This window comes from Parus major, chromosome Z, assembly GCF_001522545.3.
Source record: "Parus major isolate Abel chromosome Z, Parus_major1.1, whole genome shotgun sequence".
In the NCBI taxonomy this organism is placed as follows: domain Eukaryota; kingdom Metazoa; phylum Chordata; class Aves; order Passeriformes; family Paridae; genus Parus; species Parus major.
This window is the reverse complement of record NC_031799.1, coordinates 48,129,273-48,142,997: the sequence shown is the minus strand read 5'-3', so window position 1 is coordinate 48,142,997 and position 13,725 is coordinate 48,129,273. Positions and strand designations below refer to the sequence as shown.

The 13,725-nt window shown below is 41.7% G+C and overlaps 1 protein-coding gene across 2 annotated transcripts in view; it reads right to left on the bottom strand.

The window, feature by feature from the left end:
- Window positions 1-6,402, bottom strand: part of LINGO2 (leucine rich repeat and Ig domain containing 2) — a 485,670-nt gene extending 479,268 nt beyond the window's left edge. For both annotated transcript variants that reach the window (XM_015653281.1, XM_033520445.1), the window contains exon 1: window positions 5,892-6,402. The gene's annotated coding sequence lies outside the window, so the exon portion shown is untranslated. The remainder of the gene's footprint in view (window positions 1-5,891) is intronic.
- Window positions 6,403-13,725: the final 7,323 nt, after the last annotated feature.

Genomic DNA, 13,725 nt, shown 5'->3' with positions numbered 1-13,725 from the left:
TCACATGGGACCATTGAAAATGAGTGGTTTTCTGACTCTCAACAGTTTCTAACACCCATGAAAGGAATAGCAATACAGTCTCTTCTTTCAGGACAATTATTGCTACGCCTGGAAAGTTGAATCACAGTGTAGTTGGTTATTTCTGAGAACAGCCAGGCAAATTGATGCTGAGAGTTCACTGGCTTGTCTGACTCTCTCATTTCCAGTCATACTCCAGTGTTCCAGCTTCAGTCTTCCCTAGTCCTTTCCACTTCAGAAACATGAGATTTGGTCACTAACAGCCACAAATTCTTCCTCCTCTTTATGAGGGCTGACAGGTGTTATCTATCCCAACTAAGGGTCTGCAGAGCTGTAAAATCTCACAATCTTGAAATCTCTCCCTCCTTTTTATTCTCCAGAGCCTAAAAAGGAAGCAGAATTTCTTTTTCCCAAGCAGATTGTTTCTCCTCTTCTGTCTCTCTTGAGGTTATCTCAGTCTCCATAACCATGATAAAACATAGTTCTGTATATGTCCTCCCCACACGTTACCTCCTACATAACTGATGCATTCCAAATATGGTGGAGTTGTGATGATTTCAATTGACTTTCCAAAAGATGTAGGGCAGCCATGGGAAAATATCAGTGCTGAGGCTTATGTGTGCTGTGAATGGAATCTATTTGATGACTTGTCACAGAGGAACACAATTTTTTCAGTGTTAAAGGAAACAGAGTCCTGAAGATGCCAAACTGAGTTTTTCCTCAAATCCTCTCATAAAACTCTTCACAGCCAGCACCTACTGCTATTCCACAAATACTTCACTAGAACATGAGCTGACATGCAGTTTATAAATTGTAGCAATTGAGAAACAAATACCATTTGAAGAAAATTTTGTGTTTTCTCAGAAACAAGATAAAGTGAAGGAAATAATAGGATGAAAGGGTAATCTGCAAATTGGAAAGCAAACAGAGTATGACAATCTAAGTAGCTGTCTGGTTCTGAGACCGGCCTATTTGGTTTCTCCAAACCAAATGTAATGTTATGTGATTCCCTATATTACTCTTAGTTACAAAAAATGCCAGAGAGGGGAGTCCAGTCAAATTCCACTCTTTCCTTATAGATGGAGACCTGCATTTGTCCAGCTCAAAGAAGGCCTTTGGCACATCCTCAGTAAATGCCATCCCATGGCTCTTACAAATATTCAACACTCAGGAGAGGTATACTTCAAATTATTGGGTGTTGAGTGACAGGGAGAAGTGAGGGGTGTGGAGTACTATTAAGTTCCTATAATCTTAACTGGTTGTTCCTAGGCATTAGACATGAATATCAGAACAAAAGCATTTTTCAGTTAGTATAACTTTAAATATTAAAATAAGTAGGAGTTAAGATTTCTTACCTGTAGTTTTACAGGATATATCTGAGTTTTTTTACCATTTAGAAAAATCTCTCTTCACCTGAAGAAAAATGGCTTTAAGAAGCCATTCAAATTTTATTTAAAAAAATAAAAATATATAAATAGAAACATGGATTTATTAAAAATTATAAAATATTAATCATGGTATTGTCATATAAATACTAGTTTAAAAAAAAAAAAAAAAGAAGAAATAGGATTGTAGAATAATTATTCTTCCTTAATCTGACCAAAGGACAGGCATTTTGCAGTTAATCAAACAAAATCCACAATAAAGAAATATTTTTATAGAGATAAATATTTCTGCTGCAGATGATTCTGTTTACTCCATTCAAATGCATTATAGTTTGATTTTCAAAGGATGACAAAAGTTTGCAAATACTCTATTTTTTTTTTCCTTCATTGCGACTTTAATTTTGAGATTGACAACTAATAAGGTATGTCACTTTATTTGTCCCACTAAAACCCTATTTCCTCAGTTTTCTTTGTTTTTAGGAAATGTAATAGGGCCATAAGATGAAAATCCAGATATCCATTTCCTTCTGACACATTTATTCTTCTGAATATTTTTTTTAAGAATCACCTGTTTTTACTATGCCATTTAAAATACACCAACTCAGGTATGATTTTGGAATTTCCTTTCAACCCTTGCCTACTATGAAATGAATAAGAAAACTATTAGCAGAAGTGCAAGGCAATAGTAAAAAGAAGTTTAAAATACTTCCACCTTCAATAAAATGCTAATTGCAATGCACCCTTATTTCTATTTGCATGTAACTAAGAGTATTTCTGGAAGATGGGTTAAATGGTCCACTAATTTCACACATAGAAGAGATGTTCACTAAATATCCACACTGACCTAATAGGACTTTTATAATAATAATCAATCTCAACACATTAACAATATATCAATATAAATTAAGACTTGCTACAATCTGCTTATACAAATATCTACTTCCAGTTTCAAAAGGAATAAGAGACTAGACCTTAATCAAATAACAACTCTGATCTGTATGTTTAGAAATAATCTCATGAACTACTGCTTCATAGAGTAGTTCCTGAGAGAAAAAAAATAAAAAAATCACAAGATTTGCATTTTATCAACAGAAAATGGGCCACCAAATTGTCATTATACAACAGTGATGACAGTTTATCTTCTGTGTTTCCTCCCTCCATAGATTTTCATCATTAAGAAATAAAAATGGTCCCCAGGAATCAAAAGACTTATGAGATGGGAAGCCATTCAAATATGAATTCTACTCAGCATATCTTGTGGGAATAATATTGATATCTCAGCACAGAAAACATTGATTGGTATATTGCATATCTTGAGGACCAATATCTATAACTTTTAAATATTTCAATCATATTCTTCACAGAGTCATCTATTTTAATGTTTTTCTAAGGTAACAGAAAGGCCACACTCTCCAGAAAAGAAGAAAAATCTTAATTTTATGCTTTCAAATTAGGTGAAAAAATGGGTGTCTGGCTGAAAATACATGAGATGAAAATATTTTGGAACATCAACAGTTAAACCAGTCTCTGTACTAATTAGAAATGAGCAATAATTTATAAAGATTCATAATTAGACACAGCTTAGTCAAATCAGCCTTATGACAGAGGCATGTCAATCAGTGACTAATTAAAAATAAAATTTTCTTAAATTTCTTGAATATCTGTACAAAAATTGAAGAGAAAGCACAGAGAATTAGAATGTACCCAGCATAATGTATCATAGCACTAGTGGCCAAAAAACCTCTTTTGCAATACGGCAATACAGCAATGCACATACCTAGTATCATATAAATTTACTGAAATTGCTCCACTTATCCCACCACTTCTCCATCATCTGGATTTTTAATTACCAGCAACAGCTATAAAGAAATCCACCTTCTCACAAATGATGAGCCAATGAACCAACAGACAGCTACATACAGAGCCTTCAGAACTCCTTAACCTTTCCCCCTCCGTCCCCCCCACTATATTCACTAGGATTTAGACAGCCAAAAGGTACACAAATTAAAAACAAAAAAAAACCAAAAAAAAAAAAACAAACCAAAAAACAAACAAAAAAAAACAACCCACAAACCCTCTAAAATCAAGCAACAGTCATATCACTATGACTTAGAAAAATCACCACAGGAATCCTCCTAGAATCCTTAGCAATACCCTACCTCACCAATAACCACACCCACCCTGTGTTTATGTTATTTGAATGGTCTTAATACAAGATATGAAAAAAGCACTAATATAGACTTACATTGTTAAACTCGGCACAGGGCCGCTAATATTCCAATCTTCAGACTTCCTTAAATGTCTGCATTGGAGAAAAATGATACAGCTTCAGAACTACAAAGGGCAAGTTACTTTGGTCTTTTGTCTTAACTGCAGGATACTCAAATCCTGGTATTAGCTCACAGTAGCATGCCAGCAGAGTATCAATCAGAGTACTTATGGACAGCTGCTTAAACTAACAACTTCTCTAATACTTTGTATTTTTTCACCTCTTGCTGCCACTACGCAGGATAACATTTCCTCCTAGAGCCCTTTCATAGAATGTCTGGATTCTAGAAGAGTAACAAAAGATCTGATACCTGTTATACTACCAAACCACGCTGTTTCTATGTAGCTGAGCACACCTTGTGTTGTTCAGTCTATGTAGGTGTTATTCCTACTCTCTGAAGAGGGAATTCAGAGCAGTAAAAACAGTTTTCAGGGATATTCTGCTTACCTAAAAGGAATACTATTGCTGCTCTGATGCACATATATTAGCTACTGTCAAAATCATTACTTTCCAAGAGAAATAAGGAAGTAGTGGTACAGTAGCTGAGGAGCCAATCATTTTAAGTGCTGATCTGAAGAAAAAATTCCAAATCTCATTTTAACTGGGACATTTACATGTATTATATACATAGTAGGAGTAGGAACACACTGACGTTAGTGCACTCATCTGTGTGGCTCATTATGTAGCAAAGTAGACCACACAGCAGCTCCAACTCTAAAATGAAACACTTCCTGGAAAGGGTGTAGCCTCTAAAAGAACTGTTGATGCCTTGATTGCACAGAAGTAACAGACAATCTATTTTAATTTGGGCTTTTCATTGTAAGGTAGAAGCTCAAGAAAGCATATCCATTTATTCTACCTCCTAGCGCATGGATTTTTTGATTTTTCATATGGAGGCTGCTGTTATAGTTCTGAATGGTAAGTTAAATGCTAGATAATTATTTTAGGGCATGTACATTGGTTTGAGGTGAAATCTTACACATACTTTGCATTGCAGATCTGTTGATTCCAGATGTGTCACCATAAAAAGTGGGGCTTCAGAATTATTGTGTTCATGCTTTACAGGTTATGGCTTATCTCGATGAGCACTATGCAAACTATTTTTCACTTCCATTCCCTTAGTGCTGTAGTTTTGACTGAAATAAAGACTGCATGGCTCATTTTCATGACAAAGGCACAGAAAATGTGTGCTTCTTTCTGCCCCCACCACCACCACCCAGCACTTGGCAAGCAATGCAAGTTCAGATCTGATTTATTTTTGAAGTGTTCAGACGTTTTCTTTTTTATGAGAGGTTTTTCCTTTTAAATGAGAAAGTCTTTTGAAAGAACAGTATTTTAAAACAGCAATATGTAAAAAAACCCACACTGCAGTTCTTTGCTTGGCAAGGAAAGCTAGAGGGGAAATTGCTTAAGAACGTTTGAAGCACTGCTGTTTACTCCAGCAACTATAGAATAGGACTTGCAAAACCTTTTATTTTAGACTCAAGAGACTGGACAAATGATGAATCAGTAGATGATTTTCTTGCCGTTATTTTTCTTCCAGGTATGTTCAGAAGCACCTGCATGTACTTCGAGCTGCTTCCTAAAAGGGGGGGCTATTCCGGATTTGCTGTGCAAAAGATAAAACAGTGCCTTCACCGGGCACCACCACCATTACCCCCCAAGACCCACTTTACTGACGCGCGTACTCCAGCGACCACATCCACCACAGCAGCGGACACAGGTGTAGAAGCATCTCTTCGCTGGTGACAAAGGACTATTGTGTTTGTGTCACGTCGCTCGGAGCCCCCGGAGGACTCCTGCTCCCATCGCACGGTTGGTTCCCCGCTCGGCGGGGAAAGCTCTTCCCCAGAGAAGGTGTCATGCTGGGCACTGCGTCCCGCCCCCCCTTCTCCAGCACGCGACTGGGGCAGCCTGACACCCCCCTTCACCACCCCCGCTGCCGGACGGGCAGCTCCGTCCGCCGCCTGTCCAAGAGCCCTCGTGGGGCTGGGGACGAGGCCAGCCAGGGCGGGAGACGTGGAGGCTCCGCTGCGCCGCGTCCCGCCGACTGTCACCCCCCGCAGCCCCCACATCGGAAGGCGCAGACCCCCACGACGTGGGGATCCTTTTCTCCTTCAGAGCCCCCACCCCCCCCCCGCGAAACTTATTCTGCCCTTGCGGGCGGGCTCCCCGCGGCCGCTACCCCCGACGGCACCGGAAGGGTGCCGGTCCCTTACCTGGCGGCTGCCGGGGCGCTCCCTCACGGCGAGCGGCGGCGGGGCGCGCCGCAGCCGGGGCTGCCTCTGCCGCCACCTTCACAGCCCCCTCCCGAGGTGAGCGATGCGCGGGGTGGCGGCGGGGAGCGGACGGGGAGCCGTGACATTTAACCGGGGAGCCTCTCCTCCCTGCCGGGCTGGGCTGGGCGGACGATCACCGCCCTCCTCTCCGCGGGCAGGCTGAGGCGCAGGACGAAGCCCAGTCCATCCCCGGAGACCCAGACGCAGCGCGCTGCCCGAGCCGCCGGCGGCTCCACTCCTCTCCTGTCCTCTCCTCCCGTTTGGCAATCGCCGCTGCGACTTCTCTGCAGCGGGGGACGAGAGACGCAGCAACCGCAGCAGGGCAGCAGGGGAGAGGGCTGGGCTGGCCACCTACCCCTCGGCGGGGCCAGGCGCCAGGGGGACAGCAGCGGGGCGCAGTGGCGAACGGGCGAGGCGGCGGCGGCAGAGCGGGGAGGTAGCGCCAGCTCGAGGTGAGGGCGGGCGGGCGGTGGGGAGGGGAGGAGGGGGCGCGTCTCTGTCAGAGGCGGAGCGGCTCCTTCCGCGCGGCGGCTCACACGCCGGCGAGTCCCGCCGAGGCAGAGCGGTTCGCGGAGTACCGGGCGGGCGAGCCACCCACCCCTATCCCAGCGACTGCTGGGCCGCGGGCAGGTGTCCCCGGCCGTGGCCGCGCCGTGGGCAGGCGGCCGCCGGCCTTTATTAACCCTCCCCGCCCTGAGGAGGGAGCGCGTGCGGCGCCCCCGCAGCCCCGCAAGACGCGGTGCCCCCGCCTCCCCGACGCGGGCGGCGGCGCATCTGATCCCCCCTCTTCTATCCTTGCTCCCGCCCCTCCGCGTTCCGGGGAGAGCAGGGCGGCTCCGCGGCGCGGAGGTCGGGGCGCCCCCGGCTCCGCGGGGTGCCGCGGTTCGGAGGGAGTCTCCCTCGGGAGCGGGGGGGCGCGCGGGGGAGGCAGACCCGCCCGGCTGGGCGGCCATTTCGAGGGCGGCGCGGTGAGGGGGCGCGGGCTCGCGGCCGGCGGGACCCCGCGGCTCGCACCGGGACCGTCCCGCTGCACGCCCGACGGCGCCGCTCGGGGCCGCTCCGGGCGCGCTCCGGGAGAGGCGGCGGGAGAGACGAGGTCACCGTCCGGCGGGCGAGGGGGCGCCGGCGCCTCAGGGAGGCCCCGCGGGCACGGGCTGGCTGGGGTCTGGCGCGGCGCCGCGGCGGGCACGGGCTGGACAGGACGGGGGCTGCGGAGCGATGACCGTCGCCGTCGGCCTTGTGTTCTGCAGGCGGCCGCGTCCGAGGCTTCCCCAGGACCGTGCTGCGGAGAGGACGCTGACCCCGTCGGTGGTGTGAGGGCGTCTCCAGCCTCCTCGTCGCTTGCTTGGCTTGCGCTTGCTGATGGAAGAGGTGTTGCTGGCCCCGTTCCTCCCTGCACTTGCGGAAGTTAGTGCTTCATGGGGTTTGGAGCTCCGTACCTCACTCTGCGTTCTTTGTACTCTTTGAAATAGTTGGATTTAACACATTTTATAATGGAGGACGTGGAGTGTCAGGTTTACACGGAGCAAGTCGGGAGCAGCAATACCAGTCCCTAAGATGATCCTAAGAGCGATCTGTTACTTCTTTTTATTTATTTATTTATTTTTAATTTTTTTTAAAGTGGCAGTAATCCGTATCCCTGTCCAGACGGAAAGCTGTCTGGAGACTGCAGTCCTCAGAAACCTGCATGTTCTAAAACGGACGAAACGGACGAAAAATTTACTTTATTGAGCAATTTCACTTACCGGTAGGAGCAGTGAAATGAAGGTTACAAAGAATCAAATAGTAACTGTGAGTCGTGCAATATTTGCATTCTCTCTTTGACAAATGTACGTGTGAGTGTGTGCACATACAGTTTGCACAGCTTTTTACTAACGTAACAGGGTGTGAGGTAAATGAAAACATACATAACCCAGACATGTGATGTTGAAAGACGTAGAATGAAGGAAACTAACAAAAATGAAACATACCCCTTTATTCTTTTACCACCAATGTCCAAGGTTATGTGTTTGGGTTTTTTGTGTGTTTTTTTTTCAAGCAACATCCCCAAGCACTAACCCTGATAACTAGCCATATTTCAGAGATAGAAAATTGTTGTCTTTATAGCAGCATCTTGTCCATTTAGCTTCTTTAGTCAGTTTCAGTATTAATTTCAGTCTTACCAAGACTTCCTGCTTCCTCTTGGCTCCTTCTGTGGCATAAGACACACAGACAGGGAGACAAACCGAAGGCCAGTTACCTTTAGCCATTAAAAAATATGACATGACTTTAAAGAGCAGTATCTTGATGTTGGTCCGACATCTGGTCATGGTGTAATACACATAATGCAGTCATCAATAGAATGAAGCACTGTTAATCCAGAATGATGCTAAACATCCATGCAGGAGAACTGTGGTTTATACTGCATTATAGGGTGCAATAATAAGAAGGAGTAATCCATAATGAAATGATTGAGAGTTCCGGCAAAGTTGAGAGAACACTGGAAAACAATACCTGGTTTTATTTTCCATAAAATAAACGCCCTGTTTTCTAGATTGAAAAGTAATTAACTCACTGACTTCTTTGAATTAACCCATTTTTATAAAGCACTGACAGCATAGTGCAATGTTCCTTGAACTGGTTTCAAACTGAGTGCACAATGACAGTAATTAGTACTGAGTCCCAGCTATTTAACAGTAATTAGTTTAAAAAAAAAAAGAAAAAAAAATCCAGAAAAAATTTCTTGATTTCTGTGGAGTGCTAGTAACAGCTATTCTGAGGAAATTGCACTAATATGCAGTAGAAATTTCATATTGCGTATAGAAGTTTCTAAAATTTGCCAGTTCAGTGTAATTTTTCTGAAGACATATAAACAGCAAGATAAAGTAGTACATCTACTCCAAGAAGTGTACTGACAACGAGAAATGAGAGTCTCTTCTGAATATTGCTGCCTTTAGAGTGTTACTCTAAGTAGAAGACAAAGCAAGATAGCTGTACATAAGAACTGGATTATTACAAAATAAAACTAGAAACAAGAAAATGCTAAGGTTATCACTGGGGCCCTTGGAGTTGTTCTTGAAGAAAGGAGATGCTACAGGTGAAATCTGGAAAAAAGTAAAGACTGAAACTTAAGCAGAAGGGATCACCAAAAGGAACTTCATTAAACAATGGAGCAAAAGAAAGCTTTAACTACACTCCTGTGTCTCTTCAGTAAAATCTCAGTTGAGATGATCAGTTCAGTGTATTTCAGATATTTTGTGATTCATAAAATGTACTTTTGCAGTAAGATGCCCAACCTTAGGGCAGCTTGAGTAGACTGCCATTCACTTTCACTTGTAGGTGTTTGGGTTTCGGAAGAGATGAAACAACATTGCAGAAAAAGAAATCAAATGTTTCTGTATTGCTGGCCATTCCATCAGGGCTCCATATAAAAAGCAAAGCTCATGAGGCCTGTTTTTTTCCTCTCAGGAGGTATGTGCATAATGCAATCTAAAAGCATTTTTAAAAGTGCCCATTAGCTCTTAATTGGAAAGGGACTTTGAAAGGGTGCTGTACTTCTATTTTGCCATAAGGTCTGGAAAAGGAAAGAAAAAGATCACAACCATACTTTCTTTGTGATTAACTCTGAAAAAGAAGTTCTTACAGAAACAAGAAGGATTATGCATTTACTTTTGACTGTATTGTAAGTAAAGATTACAGTGCCTCTTGAAATTAAATAATCTTTGACTCACTGAAAATTTAATACAAAATATTAAATGTATTAAAATGCTTCATCTATTACAAAGATTTCATTCAGACACTGTACTGGTCCTCAGTGGTTTCTGTAGCAAGTATTTGGTATCTACAATAAGTTTTTTTCAGATTTTTAGCAATGCTTAACCTTATGAATCTGTGAAGATCTGGGCTCATAACGGTGTACTCGTGGGTGGTTTTGCCCCAGTTTGTAGCAGGTTATTTGGCATCTAGCTAGGATGAAATCATGGATTGATTCATGGTTTGGACCTTATCATTTGGACATTATCAGACTATCTACAAAGAGACATAAATACATTAAAGAAAATAAAAATAAGAAAAAATTATTTAGCATTCACATATACTTATTAGTATATGGTTTAAAATTTTCATAAAGTGATTTCAATGAAAAATTAACTCAAAACTTCAAATTTTAAGCATTTTCAAAATAAATGTATATTAAAAATGCTGATCACCTACGAATTTACAGTTTCTTATGAAAAATTATATTTTGAAAAATTAATATTCCTTTTATAGTATGAAATTATTTCTAACTCTGAAAGAGAACTCAAAAAATAAACTGGCAATCAAAGATTTTTTTTTTCCCATGACCTACTTCTTACACTGCCACTAATTTCATTCAAGATCTAATATATTCTTAGTTTACCTCCTTTTACAAACACTTCTCCATTTGACTGTTTAGGAAGTAGTTTGAGAGGAGCTAACGAATGTTCTGCTGAATTAAATATAGTCAGTGGATTATAAGGAGACCCTGCTTCGTTCCTTTAAAGCCTGTACTTGCAGTGTCTCTGCATGTAGGATGAAATATGCAAACAGTGTCTAAATCTTCAGAATCGAAGGGTGGGCACCATGTGTTGTGTAGCTCTTCTAACTGTGGACAGAGTGTGTTGCCTAGCAGGTGGTGGAGGTGGGACTGTTGCCATCCATGCCAAAGATGACATTCGTAGCTTGCTGAATGAGAAAAGGACCTGTGCTGGAAGTACAATTGCTACACAAATGGGACCCACATTTTTGTGGCAAAATAGATGAAATTTAGAATTTAGTGAGATGTGCTGTGGGAGAAATAGTACTGTCCTGAAGTTCTGCATAGCTTTTGTACATGTTATAGTAGCTCTTCAGTGGGAGTCCCTGAGTTCTTCCTAGCCATAAAGATTTTCACTGCAGTAGACCACTCACTTGCCCCAGGCATCACTCACTGGGAAAGGAGGTTTCATAAAAGGTGATATATATCACTACTTTTAATAAGTTCAGACCAAATAAATATTCTGTACTGCTTTGTTCATTACAGAGGTGAATATTTCACTGTCTTTTTCTTCGAATCACCTATAAAGTGTCTGGATTCTGGATAAGAAACAATCCCTCTTAAATACCAGTAGAAAGATAGCAGTACATAATTCCCAAAATGTGGAAGATAGGCATTTTTTTCTCTTTTAAAAGTTGGAAAGGCAAGAATTAGATACATCTCTGACTGAGTAGAAAGGATACATCATCTTCTGTACTTAATTACCCGCCTTTTTTTTCTTTGTTCAGAAGCAGGGCAGTAGTAAACAAAAACTCCCACAAAAGTGAAAAATATGATACGTTCCTATTCACCTGCTTTAGATTATAGAAGATGGACATGGAAGGGCATTATGTACTTCCATTTTATTTGAGGATTGCATGAGAAAGACTTCAAGAAAAGCACTGAACTGTTCTTAAATCACAATCATATGAAATCTACTTTAAAGAAAACTAGCTTATAATTTTCTTAAATTGTTTTTTTGGATCTTATTCACTGTTACTTTGCTCCAATTTCTTTGATAAGTATGATGTCAATAGCATGAAGAGGATGTAATTTACCAGTGTAAAATAGGAGTATCTCACAGGTGAAGCCAACCTGAATTTTTGAAATTAGCATTTTCTCTCAGCAATCTCTCTCAGCTACAGAATATTCGTACTCTTCTAAAGAACAGGATGTAGCTATTGTTGCTGTTCAAAAGCTGGTCTAAATCATAAAATGTGATTTAGGGCTGATTTGACCAAAGTTCTAGTACTTGTCTTACATGTAAAGCAGGAAGAACAATGGTTTTGTTGACAGATAAGGAAAAGAAAGTGCATTTCTTGAAGAAAGGGCAATTTAAGTGGCCAGCCTAAGGCAAATTATATATATCATTGCTTCCAGCATTTAATATCTTATGACAACTTTTTATAATAGTTGCCAGTTATCCTACCAATACTTTCAACTAAAATACGTGTATACAATTTGAACATGAGATACATGCAAGAAAACATGTTATGAACAAACGGTAACAAAGCATGCCTTATACCTGCATGAAAGTCCTAAGGATGATGGTAGTTGATAAATAACTGTGTCTCTTTCTAATATTGTGGAAACAAGGGTTCATGGCAAGATTTACAGATACTGTAATGAATAAACACAATTTATTTTTAGTGTGCTGTGATTTAAGCCAAGGAACCAACCAAAGTTGTGTTTGACCACACAGTCACTCACTTCCCCAGAAACAGTTTGAGGAGAGAATTGTAAGAGTAGAATTGAGAAAAATTGTGGGTTGAGATAAGGACTGTTTGATAGGTAAAGCAAAAGCTGTGCTCACAAACAAGGGAAAACAAGGAATTCATTCACTGCTTCCCATCCTTGGATAGGTGTTCACCCACCTCCAGGCAAGCCGGGCTCCATCACATGTACTGGTGACTTGGGAAGGCAAATCTCTTCACTGTGAACATCCACCACTTCTTCCTTCTTCCCCCATCTTCATATGCTGAACATGATGCCACATGCTGTGCGATACCCCTTGGGTCAGCTGTCCCAGCTGTGTCTCCTCCCAGACCTTTTCACACCCCCAGCCTCCTCACTGGTGGGATTGGTGAGGAACAGCAAAGGCCTTGGCTCTGTGTAAGCCCTGCGCAGCATGACAAAAACTCCCTTTGTTATCAACACCATTAACAAATATAAACAATCTCATAGCAGCTACTGTGATGAAAATTAACTCTATCCCAGCCAAACAATTGCATAGTTATACCTGAAATAATTGATATTTAACTAAGCAGCCATTTTTTGGCAGTATTTACTGAACAGTATTGAAGATTTTAATTTTAACAGAATTGTCATGAATTCAAAACAGTTTCTCTAACACAGCCATTTCACCCATCATCAAGATTCTTTGCACGGAGACAGAAATATTCCAAAACCATCCATGCATTACATAATAATCCTATGCTAGCAACTGCAAGACTCCAGTCATTTGGTAAACAAAAGCACAATCTGGTTTCAGTCCTCCTCACATTTTGGATGGGTATGAACAATAGCATCACTTTTTCCAAGCAGCAGGACTCTTGTTCTAATGTATTAAATAGCCCTGGGGATTGTTCTGTGGATTAGATGGCAAATAAATGGCCTGTCCACACTCCTACTATCAAAATTTCACTGTCTTCAAGCAAGTCTGGCAGCATTCAAACTCTATGTGGTCCCTGAAATTGTCTAGGATGTTGTTGGTTGAGCCAGGCCAAAGCCAAGCTATTTTGCAGTCTTTTTGCCATGGAGATTAAGCTGACCAAGTTCCAGTGCCTATATCCTTAGACTGCATATTTTAGTACTTCATATGCAGCATTTCAGCTTCAGTTTACTTTACATGTTGAATGGTTGGAATTCTTAAGACCTTTGGTTAAATTTGTTCTGTGACTCTGTCACTTGACTGCAGTACCAGATGGTGATAAAGAAAAAATAGACTTTGTTGCAGTTCCATAATTGAAAGCCAGATGGTGATACTAAGGCTGATAGAGGGAAAACAATAATACATCACTGCCCTACTCTGCCTCAGATTTCCAGCTATTGCTATCTAACAGAAAATGCATCTGTTCAGACATTACTCATATTTTGTCATGTGTTTTTGGAACAAAAATTTCTGAAACTGCAACAGGTGAAAACACTAGCAAACCTTATATTTTCAAAGTATATTACAAGAATAAATAAGGTACAATTTAAAATCCATTTTTTGTCAAGAGATGAAAATATCAGAGCCTCTTTAACTAAAACCAACTTTGT